Genomic DNA, 12,460 nt, shown 5'->3' with positions numbered 1-12,460 from the left:
GGTTTCTTTAGGAAATATTTCTCAAGCCTTTAATATTCTAGGGTGCATTATAGCTCTCCAAGAAGATCCAGCACGCAACACTCCCATAATTACTCCACCACGAGTCCCCTTCTTATAGAGCATCTGCATAGACTTCTCTTTCGCAGAGTTCACATCAGGGAAAACTGGAGTAAATTATTAGATAAGATGAGGACAAAGACATCAGGAGGACACCTAAGCCCAAAATGTTTTTCATAAGTCTGGAAACATTGGAAATAATCTGAATGCTCTCGAGAAAAATACATGAGGTTATATTAAAATGCCACTCCAGATGCTAGTCAGGAAGCCTATAAAGTACAGAATGAAGATAAAAGATTAGATCAGTTTTTTAAAAAAGGTGCAAAATTGTATAAATGATTATTATATCTAGATATAAAAATTAAATATAGCTTCTGACTATAAGGGAGTAAAATAGCTGAGACTTGTTCTATTTTAAACAAGCAAAAAGTATGAAACAACCAATTTTAGACACCAGAAAATAGGAAGTGCAAAAACTTTGGTCCCTAAGCAAAAGGAAGCAAACAAGATGAGTCCAAGTTCTCCTCAGCTAATTCTAGAAACAAATTCCAGACTGTAGTACAGGGAGAATAATGCAAAACAGCAAAGCCATATCATTGAGTGGAGGAGATGGAAATCACAGTTTGGGGAAACTGAAGGCTTTTTATGGCAGAACACCAAAGAAGAGGAGGCTAAATCTTCACAGGTATGTGAATGCTTTTGAGGATCTGGATGAGTACGAGTCTGCCCATACGTAGGGTAAATTTCCCTGAGGTTAGATGAAAGCTTCCAGATGCAGAAAAGGTCCGAAGAAGCCCTATGCCAAACAATCCCCAGAATTCCCTAGACAGGGTCAGAAAGCCTTTGACTTGCCACCAGCCAGAGTGGAGGAAATTTACTGAATACACAGTCTTCATTAGAGCTTCCAAAAAGGTCATGCCATAGGAGTTGGGCTAAACTAACCCTAAAAGGACCCCCCAAATGATTAAAAATATGCCTCAAAAATATTCCATTAGTACACAAATAATGGCAGTATTTGCCAAAACAAAGCCTAGCACTATTTTTTTTTTTTTTTTTTGAGGAAGTGTTTTGCTCTGTTACCCAGGCTCCAGTGCAGTGGTGCGATCCCAGCCCGTTGAAACCTCCACCTCCTGGATTCAGGTGATTCTCCTGCCTCAGCCTCCTTAGTGGATGGGATTACAGGCACATGCCATGATGCCCAGCTAATTTTTATATTTTTAGTAGAGACGGGGTTTAACCATGTTGGCCAGGCTGGTCTCGAACTCCTGACCTCAAGTGATTCACCTGCCTCAGCCTCCCAGAGTGCTAGGATTATAGGCGTGAGCCACCATGCCAGGCCGCCTAGCAGTGTTTTTTGTTGTTGTTGTTGTTTTTGAGACAGAGTCTCACTCTGTCACCCAGGCTTGAATGTAGTGGTGCAATCTTGGCTCACTGCAACTTCCACCTCCCCAGTTCAGGCGACTCTCCTGCCTCAGCCTCCTGAGTTGCTGGGATTACAGGCCCACTTGGGACTCTTTAAAAAACTTTCAGCACTAAAAAAATTGACGTTTGGTATCTGATTAAAAATTACCAGACACATTAAGAAACAGGAAGATATACCACATACAAGGAGCACTCTTAATAAAAACAGAGCTAGATATGATTAACATGGCAAAATTAGCAGAAAGGGCCGTTAAAATAGCTATTATAAATATACTTAGCATGTTCAGTGATTGAAGGGAAAACATTTTTATAATAAGGAGAGAAATAAAAGATACAAAAATATAAACCTTTCAGAGATAAATATCTCTAAAATATAAACTTTCACGGATTTGGGCTAAAATAATATTAGAGACTGTAAAAGACCAGTGTACATAAAGACATGGCAACAGAAACTATCCAAAATAAAGCATACCGAGAAAAAAGAATGAAAAATAATGACCAGATTCTGAGAGACCTATTAGACAACATCAAGCCACGTAAGATATATGTCAGAAAAAGAAAGAAGAGAGGAGTGGGAAATTATATTTGAAAAAACACCAGAATTATTTAACATTTGATAACTACAATTAATGGATCCAAGTAGACCAATAAGTCCTAATCTGCATAAATACACACACACAAAAACCACCATGGGACATCATAATAAGATTGCTAAAAACTAGTGATAAAAAGAAAATCTTAAAAGTAGCCAGAGGCAAAAAGGCACATTACAAAAAAAAGAACAGACATTTTGCCAGAAACTACGTAAGCCAGAAGACAATTGAATTACATTCTTAAAGCACTGGAAGAGGACAACCTGTTGATTTAGAATTTTACAGATTTTATCTTCAAGATTTATCAGTCAAACAATAAAAGATAATTTATGATGCACAGACCTTCACCACAAGAAATGTTAAAGGAAAATTTCCAGGCAGAAGAATGATAATTTCAAATGGGAACTTGCATCCATATAAGAAGAGCATGAAAAATATGTGCAAAATAGGAAACTGGGGGTTTTTCTAGTTTTAATTTTTTTTTTTACCAACAGTTGAACATTTAAAGCAAAAGTGATAATATTGTTTTGTTGGTTTATAATATATGTAGCTATAAAATATATGACAACAACAGCAAGAAGATGGAAAGTTGGATATAAAGTGTTTACATTATATTTAAATGATATAATATTATTGGAAGGTAGACTGTGAGATGTTAGAAATACATATTTTAAACACTAGAGCAATCAAAAAAAGCAAAGTGGCAAATCTAATATAATAGTGAATGCAAAAGGAAATCACAAAAAAATTCAGAATTAATTTTAAAAGGCAAGCAAAAAAAAAAGCAACATGGATCAGATTAACAAATAGGAAACAAATAGAAATATGGTACGCTTAAACCCAAACATATCAATAAGTACATTGAATGTAAATTACCTAAACCTTCATTATCTCATCTGCTGGTCACTAACCACATGTGAGTATTTAAGTTTACATTAATTAGTTAAAATTAAAAAGGAAAATTCAGTCCTCAGGCAAACTGGAAACATCTCCAGGGCTCACCAACCTCATGTGGTTAGTGACTCTCAGCCTGGACAGTGTAGACAGAGAACGTTTCCATCATCACAAAAAGTTCTATTAGACAGTGCTGATCTAAACATATCAACAAAAAACAGAGATTTTCAGATTGGATAACAAAACGAGACTCAGCTATATGCTAGCTACAAAAAAAAAAAAAAGAAAAAACAAAAAGGGGAAGCCTTAAATGCAAAAATACAAAGACACAGACAGGTTAGTGGAGAAGTCAGAACAGAACCGCAAATAGTACCAGAGATAAAAGAGGCCAATTCATAATGATAAAGGGCTTACTTAATCAGGATGACACACAGTACTAAATGTACAAGTACCTATTTGGTACCTATCAGGTTGGTGTAAAAGTAATTGCGGTTTTTCCCATGACCTTTTTTTTTTTTTTTTTGAGATGGAGTCTGTGTCGCCCAGGCTGGAGTGCAGTGGCACAATCTCAGCTCACTGCAAGCTCCACCTCCCGGGTTCATGCCCGTCTCCTGCTTCAGCCTCCCGAGTAGCTAGGACTACAGGCAGCCACCGCCACGGGGGTTTCACCATGTTGGCCAGGCTGGTCTCGATTTCCTGACCTTGTGATCCACCCACTTCGGCCTCCCAAAGTGCTGGGATTACAGGCATGAGCCACCGTGCCCGGTCGCCATTACTTTTAATTTCCTTTACTGGCAAAAACAGTAGTTACTTTTGCACCAACCTAATAACAGAACTTCAAACACCTGAAGAAAAGCTGACAGAACTAAAAGGAGAACTAGACATTTTTATAAGTATATGTGGAGTTTTTATCACCCCTGTTTCTCAGTAAATAATAGAGCAAATAAAAAAATCAATTGGAGTACACTTGGAAAACACAATTTGAGCTTACTAAGCTTTATAGAATATTATACACATTTTAAAATTTCAGAATACACATGCTGTTTAGATGCATGTGGAACATTCACGATGATAGACAGTATACTTGGTTATAAAATAAGTCTCAACACATTTTAAAATATTGAAATCACAAATGGTTTGTTTGTTTGTTTGACCACAATGGAATTAAATTAGAAATCAACAACAGAAATGGAACAGGAAAATCCCCAAATGTTTGGAAATGAAACAGCATGCTTGCTTTCTTTCTCTTTCTTTCTTTTTCTTTCTTTCTTTCTTTCTTTCTTTCTTTCTTTCTTTCTTTCTTTCTTTCTTTCTTTCTTCTTTCTTTCTTTCTTTCTTTCTTTCTTTCTTTCTTTCCTTTCTTTCTTTCTTTCTTTCTTTCTTTCTTTCCTTTCTTTCTTTCTTTTCTTTCTTTCTCTTTCTTTCTTTCTCTCTCTCTCTCTTTCTCTCTCTCTCTTTCTTTCGTTCTTATCTTAAACAAGGAGAAAGCACTTTGGGAGGCCGAGGTGGGCAGATCACCTGAGGTCAGGAGTTCAAGACCAGCCTGGTCATTATGGTGAAATCCTGTCTCTACTAAAAAATACAAAAAATTAGCCGGGCGCGGTGGCGGGCACGTGTAATTCCAGCTACATGGGATGCTGAGGCAGGAGAATCACTTGAACCTGGGAGGCAGAGGATGCAGTGAGCTGAGATCTCGCAACTACATTCCAGTCTGAGCGACAAGAGCTAAACTCCATCTCAGAATAAATAAATAGATAAATAAGTAAATACAAGAAGAAAGGCAATTTTATTTTTTCAAGGAAATGTACCAGCAGGTTGAAGAAAGGAGCAACGCTGGCTACACGCCCTAAGCAGGGGTCTGAGATGAGGCCAGGCATGACTCTAGCTGGGGAGAAGCCCGTGGAGCTCCCTATGTCACTGGAGAGGGAACCAGGCAAGCCCAGGAGTGGGACTTTGCTCTGTTAACACCAGGAGCCTCTCACAGCTGGACTCGGCGACAGGGCAGTGTGTGGCAGAAACAACACACTTCTAAAAAACACCTGCGTGAAAGAAGAAATCATGATATATTTTGAACTAAATTAAAATGAGAATGTAATCTGGTAAAATCTGTGGGATACAGCCGAAGCAGTGATAGAGGAAATGTTTATGGAAAGGATTAAAATCAACCACACAAGCTTCCAATACGTTCTAGTTTCTTCCAACTAGAAAAAGAATAATCAAAACCTGAAAGAAATAGAGGGGAAGAAATAATATATAATAGTGACAATCAGTGAAACAGAAAATGGTTAAACGATAGAGAAATTAATAAAAACAGTTAAACAATAGAGAAAATTAATAAAACCAATATCTGACTTATTGAAAAGATTAATAAAACTACTCATCTCTAGCATGACTGATAAGTTTTTTTTTTAAAAAAGAAGACACAAATTTGCAATATTACAGATGAAGGAATGGACATCACTTCATATCCTACAGATGTTAAAAGTCTAATAAGAGAATATTTGAATAATTTTATGTCAACAAATTCAACAACCTTGATGAAAAAGACAACTTTAATGAAAGGTACAAATTAACAAAATATTTGCAAGAAGAAATAGAACATGTAAATAGCCCTATATCAAATAAGAACGTGAATTCATAATTTAAAAAGTTACAAAGAAAATGCCAGGCCCATGTTATCCCACTGTTAAATTCTGTGAAATATTTAAGGAAGAAATAATACCAACCCTACGCAAACTCTTTCAGGCAATAGAGTGAGGAGGGAACACTTACAAACTCATTTTATAAGGCCAACATTAACTTATGTCAACACTCAACAAAAGTATTATGAGAAAAGAAAACTACAGACCAACACCCCTCATGAGCATAGATGCTAAATCCTTGACAACATATGAGGAAATAACATGCAGCAATATATATCTTTTTCTAAAATCATGACCAAGTGGGGCTTCTTCCAGGAATACAAGAAAATCAAAGTAATTTACTATATTAACAAAATAAAAGATAAGAATCCTATTGTAATATCAATAAATATAAAAAAGCATTTGACAATATTTAAGTCCCATTCATATTTTACAATTCTCAGCCTACTAGGAATAAAATACAATGTCCTCATCTTGATAAAGAAAACCCACAATAAACTTATAGCTAACTTCATACTTAGTGGTGAGCATTCTGAATGCATTTCTTCTTAGATGAGAAACAAGATACCCCTTTCTCCATTTCTATTCAATATTGTACCAAAGGTTCTAGCCAGTGCAATATGGCAAGATTTAAAAAAAAAAAAAGAATTGAGAAGATACATAGAAAAGTAAACTGTAATTATATATATGGAAAATTCTAAAGAATCTTAAAAAACAAAAAAATGTCATTAGAACTAATGAATGAGTTTAGCCACTTGGCACAACATAAGGCTAATATACAACATTCAATTTTATAGAAACAGAGAGACAGGGTCTTGCTCTGTTGCCCAGGCTGGAGTGCAGTGGCATGACTGTGGCTCACTGCGGCCTTGACCTCCCAAGATCCTCCCCATTCAGCCTCCTGAGTAGCTGGGACTGCAGGTGCATGCTACCACACCTGGCTCTTTTTTTTTTTTTTTTTTTTTTTTTTGTAGAGACAAAGTCTCACTATGTTGCCCAGGATGGTATCAAACTCCTGGGCTCAAGTGATCCTCCTGCTTCGGCCTTTCAAAGTCCTGGAATTACAGGCATGAGCCACTGACCCAGCCTATATTTCTGTATACTAGCAACAACTAGAAATTAATATTTTAGAAATAATAATCACAACATCAAAAATACAGTATGCTTTGAAATAAATTTAACAAAATGTGTGTAAGAGTTGCACAATGAAAATTACAAAATACCGTTGAGAGAAATTAAAGAAGACAAATAAATGAAGAGAGACAGAACATGTTTTCACTTGTAAAACTCAATAGGATTAAGGTATCTCTTCTCTCTGACTACTCTGTACCTTTAAAGCAATCAAAATCAGACTGGTTTTTTCTGAACGTTTTTGTATAAGTCAATGGCTTATTTCAAAATTCATATGAAATTTCAAATGCCAAAGAATAGGCAAAATATTTCAGAAAAGAAGAAAGATTGAGGATTTACAATAACTAACTTCAAAACTCACTAGAAGAATGAGGCCAGACTGGCCAGGGTTTCAGGGCATCTGCAATGCAGTTCAATTTACCCCAGTCAGCTTCCTCCTCCTTCCTTATACGTGTGAATCCTTAATAAATATCTTGCTCTCCATACTCTGCCTCAGATTCGGCTTCTGCAGAACCCAGCGTTTAGTAAGTATCTTCCTATTCCAGATTATTCTTCATGTTGCTACTATAATTACCATTCTTCCTATTCAACTTTCTAACTGTAAAAGTATTCCTAAAAAAAATACATAATTCCCATGACATAACACTCCTTAGAAACAAATGGAATATTCCTTTGAATCATTTTATGAAGCTAGAATAATCTAGATTCTAAAAACCTATGAACAACAATGAGACAAGAGAAATAGATGTTTCTTCCTTATGTGAAACATTAAATTAAAAATAATAGCTGGGAGGCTGAGGCAGGAGAATGGCGTGAACCCAGGAGGTGGAGCTTGCAGTGAGCCGAGATTGCACCACTGCACTCCAGCCTGGGCAACAGAGCAAGACTCCGTCTCAAAAAATAAAAAAGTAAATAATAGCAATGAAAGTAGGTGGTACCTTTGAAGGGCAATATGACATTACTTAATAGGGCTTACTGTAATAATTTAGAAAGATAAAATTTCAGTCAATTTTCTTCCTCTACCTAAAAAAGAAAGTCAACGCTTTCTTTTAAGCAGTTAATGGGTATTTAAAAAATCTCCCAGTGAATCCACACCATTGTGAATGTCAATTAACTAACAGGCCAGGCCCCAATCCAGACAGTTAATAGCTTGTGTCTATGCTAGCTTTTCTGTTCTGACCTGAACAGTCTGTTTATTTAAGTGGCTTTAGTGGTTCTTAACCCATCAAAAGTGTTAGTTTAACAAAAAATATCAAACAATTAACCTCTGATGGAAAAAAAGGAAACGATTAAAACAAGCAAAATTTATCGCTCTGTTAGGTTCTGCAAACACCATCTTGATGAGCTAAAAATCCCTAATAAAATAGCAGTTACACTCTGCCTAAAAACATAGCTCTCAATTATCATACAATGTGGATTACTACCAAAATAGATGGGTGCAGTGGGTGGTTGGTCTGCATGAAGCAAAATGGTGGATGTGACAGATTGCTTTTCCATGGAATTGGCTGAGCATCTGATCTCGTTGTCATGAGATCACAGTGAGGAACTCTGCATGGTCCTTGTTATGCAGAGCTGGAGCAGAAGAGGAAAGTGACATCCCCAGTGGGCCTGTGAGGTCTTCAGACCGAGGGACAAGCTGGTGCCAACAGCTGCTGGACCATACACTGGAGAGGCAGTGGAGAGAAGGAGAGAGGAAACTCAGAGGGCAGGCCGTCCACGGCAGCCTCGGTCAGCCCGGACCAGTGGCCAGACACACCAGGCTTTCCTTTTCCTGGCAGGCACATCAGGGCAGCCAGAGAGACAGCCACCTTCTTCCAGCCAGAGACTCTGCAAACCCATCTGGACAGCAGGTCAAGGCCCTGCTCCAGAGGCACCATCACTCTCCCCATGGCTGACGTCTTCCTTGCCAGGTGACTGGAAGACAGGATGAGATAGGGTCGGCAGACTGGATTTCCCCTCGGGTGGCTGGGGGCCTCTTTGATGGAATGCAGGTGTCCTTGCCAGCTCCCATCCAGGCTGTCCCCACCCACTTCCCTGCAGCCCTCTGAGCCTGGGCGTTCACTGCAATGACTCATTCGCTCTGTGTGCCTGGAAGCACGTTGGTAGGGTAGGGAGGTGGGTACCACCGTACCCTAAGGTGCACACTGCTTTATGTTCTAAAGTCCTTGCAGAATGTTCATTCTAACCTACTAGCTTTCAGGGACAATTAAGAACAATATAATATTGCCTTCTCAAAATAGCCTCTAAGATGCAACTGTAGGAAGAAGTTTTGTCTAACCCTTAGCTGGCCCTGGCTCCTGGAAAGCTGCATAGGGAATCCCCATGATCAGAAAAAAAGTCAGGCTCTAAGTGGATCACTCACCATCTGCTTTTTCTCCTGGGGTCTTCTGCCAGGTGGATCCTGGGGTTCTCTCCGTGCCTTTCTCCATCTCCTTTCCTGGGGTTCCCAGGGCCTTCCCTGTCCCCTTCTGCTCCAGGCACTGGCTCTATCTTGGAGGGTGATGGCCCATACTTGAGGCTTTAGCTCTTCCAGCTTCTAAGACAAACAACACTGTCTCTTGCTATTATTCAACACTTGTAATAGCTTAATAAACTCAATCAATATCTTGTTACTCTAATGAAGTCTCTGGCTAGTTAACACAATATTACCAAAAAGCCTCTCCCCTACAAGTAGTGTGGAAGGAAAGGAAAGGAGAGGGTGGGGGCAGCCATGCTGCCTTTTCTCCCCTTCACAAGGTGTACGGGCATGGACCCTCATAGCGATGTCCCAGCCTCCCCAGCCAGCAGGCATGGATGTGACTATGGGTCCATCTCACAGTGAGGGTCCCTCTGACGTCTTCCGTTCAAGGACAACAGGCTCCACAGTTCTCCTGCTTTGTCCAGCAAAGAGCACTGATGTTTGAGCTTTTTATCATAAAACGAAAAGCTAATGCATACCAGAGAAATTTGAAACCCAGCCTGACATCCTCTGGGGCAAAAGTGCATGGTGGCAGGTTCAAAGGACAGGACAGAAGACACGGGCCAATTACAGCGGGAAGAACTTGTTTGTTTGAAGAGGCAGGAGAGTCGCAGGAAGGGTCACCTTTCATTAGCTGTAGATACATTCCTAAGGCAGCTCCTCCAAGTACTCAGTAAGTTCTTAGAAAACTGGGGTGGGATTGAACTTTGCTAATTTAAGGGTCCATCACCACTGGCTGTCGCCAATCTCCATCTAAGCATGCTTATATTCCCAGCCCTTTTCATTTCCATTTGGCCCCACGTGACCCCAGTTTTTGAACACAAAGACGTAGGGGCTAGATCCCTTAGGTGAGACTCTACGGAGCAACACGCAGAGTTTTATTTCCATTGGACAGATTTCAGAGGAAAGTAAAGTTGGTGCAAAAATATAGAGGGACCGTGACCTAAGGTTAAGGGAGAGGTGGAAAAAAATGCCAGAATCATTTCTTATTTGTAGCAATTGGCCCTTGATGTAAAACAGTGCGTTATACTCTATAGAATTTCAATAAAGTCTAATCGGTTATGGTCAAGAATTTCTGGAGCATTTAGGGAAAATAGTGATGCATCTGAAGTTCGCTTTTAAGGTCTGTACTGAGTCTGCTATCCACAGTTTCTTTTTTGTTTGTTTAATAGATGTTTATTATACATTTTAGAACACATTTCAAGCCAAAGAGACAGCTAGGTTTCTGCTGAAGACTGAATTTCAGCAGCAAATTTTGAAATCTGTGATGTGTGCATATTAAACCATAGAGACCTTCACATCAGAGGATGAGATGATTAAATTCTGCCTCTGTTTCTGAGATACTGCAGCATGAGGGACACAGTTTCTATAACAGTGACAGCCGTGGGTATAAAAGTGGGTATAAAAAGCACGCCTCAAATTATCCGGAAACTTTGTGTACACATATATCTATGAAGAGATGTTGGAAGGAAGATTCCTGCCTCGCCAGGTCAACCTGTGAACAAGAACAGAGTAAATGGCCAAGAACAGGAATGAGTGCTCTGTCCACACATTTGAGAAATACTAAGTATAATCTTCCACTTTTCAAAGAATGCAGAAACCAGCCTGTAATTAAGAACGTTTTGTGTTGACTCTGATATCATCAGCCTCAAGCTATAAGACATTTTATAATTGCTCTGAACCAATCTAAAAATTTCCATTCCTTTCCAATATCGTATTCCAACTAAACAAGTTCTTTCCTGCTCATGACACACACACACAAAAACACACACGCACGCACGCACATACATACGCACACACACATGCACACAGAGCTATTTTTAGAATCCCGTAATATTTTCCCCAATTCTAGCCCGAAAGAATCTATAAAATTGCTCTTCACATCCCTGGAAGTATAATAGGTGCTCAAGGATATTCTCTGAATGACAAAGGGCATGGATGGGAAAAAGGAATGAGTGAAAAAGAAATGAAAAAAAGAAGGAAGAAAGGGAAGGAGGAAGGGAGGAAAGGAGGAAGGGAGGGAGGAAGGGAGGAAGGAAGGAAGGAAGGAGAGAGGAAGACAAAGAGGGTGAAGAAAAAGAAAAGAAAGAAAGGAAGAAAGAAAGAAAGAGAAAGAAAGAAGAAAGAAAGGAGAAAGAAAGAAGGAAAGAGAGAAAGAAAGAAGAAAGAAAGGAGAAAGAAGAAAGAAAGAAAGAAAGAAAGAAAGAAAGAAAGAAAGAAAGAAAGAAAGAAAGAAAGAATTGATAACCATGTGGATTAACAAATTGATTTCAGAGGGCCCCAGAGTAATTCCATTGTTTAGACCACCTAGTCACTGGAATTACACATCCCTCACAAAATACACTTAACATGGGCCATGCAGACACCTGTTCCCTAGAACTGCCCTGAGCCTTGGATCTGATTTCACTGTGGTCCAAGAACAGCTGCAAGTGCCAAAGGCTCATGGATACTCTGGCCACCGCTAGCCACCCCATATGAGCAGGAGGTGAAAGGTCCCATGTGTCTCACCTAAGCTCAGGATGCGTGACTGGTCCCTTGTTTTCTTCTTCATGCCCAGATCCTTATTTGAAAAAGATGAAAAATTTCACAACTGTTTTCACATATTCCTTTTAATGACTTGACTTCCTGCACAGTTTGTAGCATAACTTTATGAGCAACAAGCCACCCCTTCGAAATGTGGATTCAGGAAAAAATTGCTGCATGTTTGTGGCCCTTGCTGATCTGCATCATTTGCCTCAGTCTTTCATTATTATAAAGCCAAAGAGCAGCAGTAACAGCAGCAAAACTCCTCTACCTGATTACCTGGATTCAAGAAGCCATGGAAAATGAAGGAGTGTATGAATTCCCTGAGGTAGATATTCTGTATTTTCTAAGCTCACCAAGTCAATCTTGTTAACACTGGCCTATTTTAGTTACTAGTTCTTATTCAAAGCTTTGTGAATAATCATAGCAACTAATTATAAAAGTGTCATTTTGTGCAGCATATTGACTCCAGATTAAATAGGTAAAGGGTTTTGTTTTTGATATGCTTTGTTTTCAATAATAAGAGCCATAAAACTTGAGCAAATCCTTCCTGCATGTAGTTGTACTAAGTACTTCATATAAAACATTGCATTTAATTGTCATAACAACTCTTTGGAAGGAATTTTATCTTTAGCTCCATTGTACAGTTTAGAAAGTTAGGTAATGTACCCAAGTTTATCCAACTACTGAGTGCCATGGCTTGACCTGCTGGCTTCTAAGTTCACACTCAATCTGCTATA

Source organism: Symphalangus syndactylus, chromosome 8, assembly GCF_028878055.3.
Source record: "Symphalangus syndactylus isolate Jambi chromosome 8, NHGRI_mSymSyn1-v2.1_pri, whole genome shotgun sequence".
In the NCBI taxonomy this organism is placed as follows: domain Eukaryota; kingdom Metazoa; phylum Chordata; class Mammalia; order Primates; family Hylobatidae; genus Symphalangus; species Symphalangus syndactylus.
The sequence above is the reverse complement of the archived record's forward strand: the minus strand, read 5'-3'. Positions refer to the sequence as shown.